We start from the raw sequence: 7,581 nt of genomic DNA, 5'->3' as shown, positions 1-7,581 counted from the left end.
TTATTGGCACTGGCCTGACCCAATCAAATCCAGGAACCCCCTTCCCCACTCCGGGCCGCAAATTTATGAATCCCACTATGGCCACGCCTCCCGGCCCTGAGACACGAGCTGTAATAGTGATGCTGGAAGTTTAGCATCCACCGTTAAAATGGACAAACGACCACTAAAGTGCGAGGGAGGTGCAGAGAAATTAGAGGAGAAAAAGATTAACAATCTACAGGCGGATTCCTCAAACATTTCGGACATGTTTGGGGCTGTATAGCTGCTTCATCATCAGCATTACACAGCATTACCTGAAGTAGAGGAGGAGGAGAGGTGGCTGGCTATACAGAGAAGCAGAAACCGCTTCATGACAGGGAAGAAGCCGAGTGACCATGACAGGGCCATGGGAGCGAGGGAGGAAAAGATGGAAGAGAGAGTAGATGACGATGTGGTAAGGAGTAGGAAAATTAACTGTCAGGAAGGGAGGGAGGCTGTGTGTGTGTGTGTGTGTGTGTGTGTGTGTGTGTGTGTGTGTGTGTGTGTGTGTGTGTGTGTGTGTGTGTGTGTGTGTGTGTGTGTGTGTGTGTGTGTGTGTGTGTGTGTGTGTGTGTTGTGTGTGTTTGTGTGTGTACGCGCGCAACTCATATGATAGAATGCACGCATATTTTAAGAGGACTGTCTGCAGGGAATGTGTCTGACCAATCACGGTGGTTGTGGGCCGCCTGGGCCAAAAATGCCAGGGCCGATTTTTTGTCCCAGTCCAGCCCTGGTGGCGATGGTATCACTCTCTCCTCTATGAGTCACACTGAGACAGATCATGTTTACTTGCAGGTGAAAGTGAAAGTGCCAGTTGTATATAAATTGCTCTTCATAATCCCTCAACTCACATTCTGCCTTTGACTCTCCTCCAGTACAACAGCAGGTATGAGTCTTTCCCTAAAGTTTGCTCTCTTATGTTTAAATGGTAAATTTTGTTTCTGTATTGATGAATTTAACATTGTTTACAGAATAGTATTAGGAAAATATAATGTCGCCTGCTATAAATTAAATTTCTACTTATGTTTGGTTTAATTTTAGGTAAACCCTGTTTTTTTTGGGGAACTCTATAGGTTCTACAGTTGTTATAGTTTTATATTTCATAGTTAATTATATTGTGTTTGGTTGAGTTTCATTCATGAAATACTTTACAGTTCATAAAACCTTCTTGGCTATGTTCAATCTTGGTATTGTTGCATTTGAAGGATTTTGAGAAAGGAGAGGCTTGGTCCAATGAAGATTTAATAAAAAGATTTAATAAGCATGACAAAACAAAATTGTGGAATTTAATTATTTGGGTTATCTTTAAATCTGCTCCGTCCAATCAACTTCAACACACTTTCAATTAATTCTTTTTTGAATATTTTTTTCCAAAAAACATAAACTCAATTTTACTTAGTTGATTCAATATTAAGACGTGTGAAAGTTAAATAATGAATTTGACGCTTTATTGTAATTTACCATTGACATATTCATATACTTTATGACTTTTCCAGCAAGATGGGGAGTTTCTGGAAATGGTTATTCGGCGGAAGCTCCAGCTCTCCTCCCCCTCCACCCTCTCCTCGTAAGATCATTTTTGAAAATGAGTTCTCATTCATACAAAGTTAAACAGCTGTTAAGTTAAGTGAAAGTAAATAATGAATTTCACGCTGTATTGTAATTTACCATCAACATATTCATACACCTTATGACTTTTACAGCAAGATGTTTAGTCACCTTAACAATTTGTTCTAATTTTAGCTCATTTCTTTAATTTACTCCACAATCATGGGAGATGTCATCAGCTCTATAGTCTCTACACTCTTTCTTGCCCCTCCACCCTCTCCTTGTTATATCATTTTTGCAAATTAGTTCTCATTCATACAAAATTAAATAGCTCTTGGGAGATTTTGTTGTATATTAACATGTATTGTACTAATTCTTTTTTTTTTTTAGTTTTCAGTGAACCTTGGAGGACAATAAGCTGGGCGTAAGTATGATACTGATTTGTTCTTTCGAATTACTAATGCTTGCTTGCTTAATACTTATTAATGCTCTATAATTTCTCATTTTGTGCAATTACTTATTTGTGAAACAGTACACCAGATAACGTGGTCACAGAAGTTAACTTAAAGCCCCGAAAACATACTACAATAATTAGTCATCAGCTAATTAGACACATTATTTGTCAGCATGCATGAGCCGTCTCTGTCTAAATTAAATTCATAAAAACACCATAGTGAAAGATAGAGAATCATAATCCACAAAAATAAAAAAATATTTATCAATTTATTCTATACATGCCAACACATTTAGGCTCTCTTTCAATAATCTGGGAAAGTTTTTGCATACATTTGTGTAGAGCTCTGGAACAAAAACACTGACACATCCTCGACACTTGTAGGCGGGGCAAATGGAGCTCAACCCCACTGCAATCACTTCCAAGTTAAAGGAATAATCGCATTCATAAACCATACATCTAACGGTATAGTAATCCCAGGAACGCCTCTTTGTGCGTGTGTGTGTGTGTGTGTGTGTGTGTGTGTGTGTGTGTGTGTGTGTGTGTGTGTGTGTGTGTTATCCTCTCGAACCAGTCCGCATGAATTTCAAACTCTGACAGGTGTGTCTTTGCTATGGCGGGCACGAGTAAGTGCAGTGCTGAAAGTTTGTCGTTGTTTGGATAAGAAATGCAAAAGCATAATGGCCATTGTTGGTGCTGTTGTTTCTAGCCGCTAATGCCCCCTTCACTGAGCAGGGAGAGGAGTAGAGAGATGAGAAGAGCAGTGTGCTTTGGTAGCTAAATGGGGACATACACCTCAGACCCATTACAAACATGCGGTATAACACGCGTAATAATCAAACAACACAAGATGTTCCTCCTCTCTCTTTCTGCAAGCTACGTAATAAGTTGAAGGGTACACAAATAATTAAATAAGCACCAGAATCGACGACTGAGAACATTATCAGCATTGATTAGTTGTGCCATTCAGCGAGCTTGCATTAGTAACTCGGGAAAACAGTCTTTGGTACAAAATTAGGACAGATAAAGAGAGACACACTCACCCCAGTTTATTGGACCCCCAAATTTCATTTTTGGACTCTTGTGGAAGTTGATGCAATCATCTCCAAAGTTGATGATGTAAGTTTCAGGGCACTCAGATCAGCGAAGTCAATGTCAAACTGTTGAGGTGGTGTTTGGTCATGGTAGTTCTCCACAGGGAAGATGCAGTTCGGTGGGAATTCCCACATCTCCACTGAACTTCTCCATCTACTACTTAAAACAAACAAATTACAGCTCAGACCTTTGAACATTGAGTCATCTGTTTTCACTGTACCGATCAATCATTGGACGGATAATGATCTTATTAAGCAGATAAGTAGACCAGCAATAATAATGACCATCAAACATATTGAAAAAAAAATGTAACTTCTCTTCAAGCTTTTCCCCAGTATTTTCCAAACTCCTGTGCCCATATTAAAAATGTTATTACTGATAACTCAATTCTCTTTCAACGGTAATTCAATGTCAAATTCAGAATACTGAGTGAATTGGCAAAATGAAACCATATCCTGTAGATGCATTTCTATAGTTGCTTTAATCAATAATAACATAAGGTAGGTATAATGAATATACTCTCTTAGACTTACCTGTAGACATCTTGACATCTTCTTTGATTTCCGAGGACAGGCCTCATCAATCTTGGTGAAAAATGGCCACTTGAGGAATATCTGCCAGAAGAACACAAAACTAGTCCTGTAACTGGCACAAATACAGACAGACCACAGCTGCTGTTCTGGGATTACAGAAACTACAAAACAAAGATGAACAGGGAATGTGTTTTTTTTCAAGGAGTATGAGCTATTAAGAATCTTAACCTGCTCAAATTATGCCTAGTTGCTTCAGTGTCATAACTATAGAGGTTGAACCAGAATATTTTTTACATTTACTTTTACTTGACAGTACCCTAGGGTAAGGACTACTAGCCAGTCAGAAACAGAATATGAGGGCGGCCCGACAGTACCTAGGTAAGGACTAAAAGCATAAATGAGCACTTTTAATGTAAGTGAAGAATAAAATACTTCGCTTCACCTTAGTTATTCATCCGATCTAATCTTCTTCTAAACAATTTGTCGGAGTAGTTAGCATACTGTGTTGGCATCAATGACACAAACCATAACATGCACTTTGTCATTGGTAGTCGGATGTTTGTTGTAAAATTTAGGATCCTTCTCTGACAGCGTTGATTCAAAAATTAAACTGCAAAACAAATATGAGTCCATGTTAAAGAACGGTTGTACCATGTAGCCTATAAACAAATAATTGAATATAATTTAAAAATAATCCCATTCACTAAATTTATGGAAGATATTTCTGGAGCAACTGTACCCATAACCTTCCTTAACGCTGGCCCCTTCAGAGCCAGTTTGACATCATCCACAGAGACATTCCTTTGATTGGACCCAGGCCCATGATGTCATTTAAGACAAAAGGGCAAAAGGTCCTGGGTCTTTTGAATCTTGTAGGTCGGTAACTATAAAGCATATATGAAGAGTTAATGCAATTAAGGATAATTATGAGCAAAAAATCAACACATCAATACCCATCTAACATATAGTTAACTGTATTATATACCGGTAGTTCAATTTTTTTGTGATAAATTGTGATTATGCATTCTACTGTTGCAAATGTTTTATATACCATAATTCAACCTGGTCTCACAGAATTCGTGGAAATAAACACTGCCCCCTTTAACTCAACATCTGTGGTAGTTACGAATGCCAAAAATCTGATGGCCCATCAAGCGGGTTAAGTCTATGTAAGTCAATCCACAGGCATCATCTGTGGTCTACGACAGATTCCCCTGATCACAGCTTCGCTTTCTTTTCTGCCAGTCACGCTTCGCAGAATGTTAATGTTATTATTTCAGTCTTATTGCCAGGGAATCTGATTGTTTTGTTGTTTATTGATATTTTAAAACTATCACGCTACTATCTATCAACATTTATTTAGATGTTATCATAGTATGCATTCTTTATTTTAATAATATTATTTTGGTCTTATTACCAGTAAATTATTACAGTAGGCTAGCTGTAAGACAGAACACTATAATGATATGGGGCCAATATCCCACAATGCAATGCAGGCATTCATATCAGAGAAACAGACAGCGCATCAGCGGTCTTTAACGACAGTAGCCTCAATGTACATATATACAGTCAGTGGTTTCGTCACCAGCAACAACACGTTGTTCAGCTTTGTTCTAGTAAGTTAGCAACCGTAATAACGCTTTTAAAAAATCAGCTGAATACCCCGAAGTGACGAGTAATTACCACTTCGCGCCTGTAAAGATTGTGCACGCTTGTACATGAGAATTTGTACAATATAAATACCAATAATGAAAAAATTGGGCTTTATGCTAAGCACTTTGATTTGCCTTGTCGCTAAAAAAATACTAGGCCTATATAAAAAAACTACAGTTGAGTGTTTAGAACTACAGCCAAATTCGCTCTTTGACTTATTTCCTTTTATTTATTGATCTGTTGTGAAAAACAAAAAATAAACTATTTACAAAGACAAGCATTTACATTTTTATTTTATTTATGCATCAAGTATTTAAAGGAAAAATAACATGAGAATATTTATGTGTGGACTTTGTTTGATATAACTTTCACACTGCATTATTAGTTTTTTAAATAAATGACTCTTTTTAGATATTTATTAGCACCATTTATCATTCAGACATGCAGAACAGATTCCACAATATGTGCCAGGTAATATTGGATGGTGCAAATGAACAGAGAAACACAAAATGAAGAAATAAATGACTTTTTTAAATATCAATTCATGGTAGGCCTAACATATTAATTATTATATTCAAAGATGATCCCCATATCAATCACTGTGGTTACAGCTTGTAGCTATCCTAACCTTTGTAGCCCTTTGTACTGAGACTACCTTTCAAAAATTAAGAAGGGACTAGTTTTAGGAAGCATTTTCAGGAAATTAAAAAGGATAAGCAGATTGTTGCCGCAGGTTTTTATTCACAGAGAGATGTATATAGCTTTGTTTTTGGCATGTTTTTCACAAACTGAGGAGTTGGTTGTGACATGGGTCAGAGGGTATCAGAGGTCATAAATGATGAACCAATCCATCGGGCTCTGCTCCTATAGGCACCTTGGTGATTTATATAGACAACACCTTGGCTGGAAAGCCCGTGGTTGAAAGCTGCAGGTTATAATTTTAGAGCAGACACCCACGGTGAATCAGAGGGTTTATGTTATACAAGGCTGCATTACAGAGCATATTCCTATCGCCAGAAAGTATGACAATATCTAAAAACATCTCATTTAAAGCTTGCTTTTCAGGTTACTGTCATGAAGGGTTGTGGAGAGGAATAGAAACCAGTCTCCAGGCAAGCACGGAGAATATGGTCTGATCTATCTTTATGCTCCATGCCAAGTAGCTCTTATCTCCTCTGCTGGAACCCCAATGTAAACTAAATATTTCCAAACTATAGGCCTAATTTGGACCTACCCCATTAAAATGTTAAATAATATTGCTTGAGGTTGGTTGTGCAATAACATCTTTAATGATATGATGCATAGGGTTGTGTGTAAGGTTGGTTTGTTTGTGAAAGATGAGCAATATATTGTGGCTGTGTGGATGTGCTTCAGTCTAGCCTATATCACTTTGTTCATGTTGTTTTTATTGTAAGTATGTCAGCTGTAAGATAAGACAATATGTCAAGTGTTATGTGTGAAGCATTGGAACTCAAGGCAAATATCCCTGGGGACAATAAAGTATCGCCTGCAACGTGGTCTCCATGATAATGTTGTCACGAGTAGTACACATAGCAAAACACATCCCTCAACCTCAGAGTAATAACAATGTCAGTCTGAAGAGGATACATCAACTCCTGCTTTGAAATATTGGACCTCTTGAACCTTAAACCCAGTACATGTTTGAAGGCTTGTCACTTAGCAACAGAAGGTACTAAACACATAGGACCAGCTGTTCTAGAAAGCTCTTGACCTCAGCTATCATCAGAGATGGCAAAAGTACTCACCTCCTGACTTTAAGTAGAAGTACAGATACTTGTGTTAAAAAATACTCTGGTAAAAGTAGAAGTACTGATTTAACTCTTTACTTAAGTAAAAGTAACAAAGTACAGGCTTTGAAATGTACTTAAAGTATAAAAGTAAAAGTAGCCTTGCTAATGACAACCACTTTTATGCAAAGCTACCTGGACCACACACGCTACTAGAGTGCAAGATGAGAAACTTCAGTGGACATAAAACCAGGCTCTTTTATATGCCATTGTCTACATTTTAAATGGATGTCTGCCAAACATCACATATATGATTATTGTGACAGAGACTGGGACTCCAGCTAAATAAGATTCTTGACTGAGTAGCAAGATATGAATTCAATTGTGATTCTGTGAGAATTCACAGATCATGTTTCTCTTTAATTGTCCCCTTAACATTTAAAGGAATCTACATGTATATGTGTGTGTGTGTGCTCAAATATAGAAAGAAAATAAAGGATACAATATGAATTACTAAACATAGATTAATTAA

General features: G+C 37.4%; 1 long non-coding RNA gene across 1 annotated transcript; it reads left to right on the top strand.

Annotated features, from left to right (window-relative positions):
• Positions 1-704: 704 nt before the first annotated feature.
• LOC120546566 lies at positions 705-1,990 on the top strand. The gene is made up of 3 exons (XR_005636886.1): positions 705-904; positions 1,515-1,585; positions 1,957-1,990. It is a non-coding gene; the product is annotated as an uncharacterized LOC120546566 (long non-coding RNA).
• Positions 1,991-7,581: the final 5,591 nt, after the last annotated feature.

Source organism: Perca fluviatilis, chromosome 18 (assembly GCF_010015445.1).
Source record: "Perca fluviatilis chromosome 18, GENO_Pfluv_1.0, whole genome shotgun sequence".
Classification (NCBI taxonomy): Eukaryota; Metazoa; Chordata; class Actinopteri; order Perciformes; family Percidae; genus Perca; species Perca fluviatilis.
The sequence above is the reverse complement of the archived record's forward strand: the minus strand, read 5'-3'. Positions and strand labels throughout refer to the sequence as shown.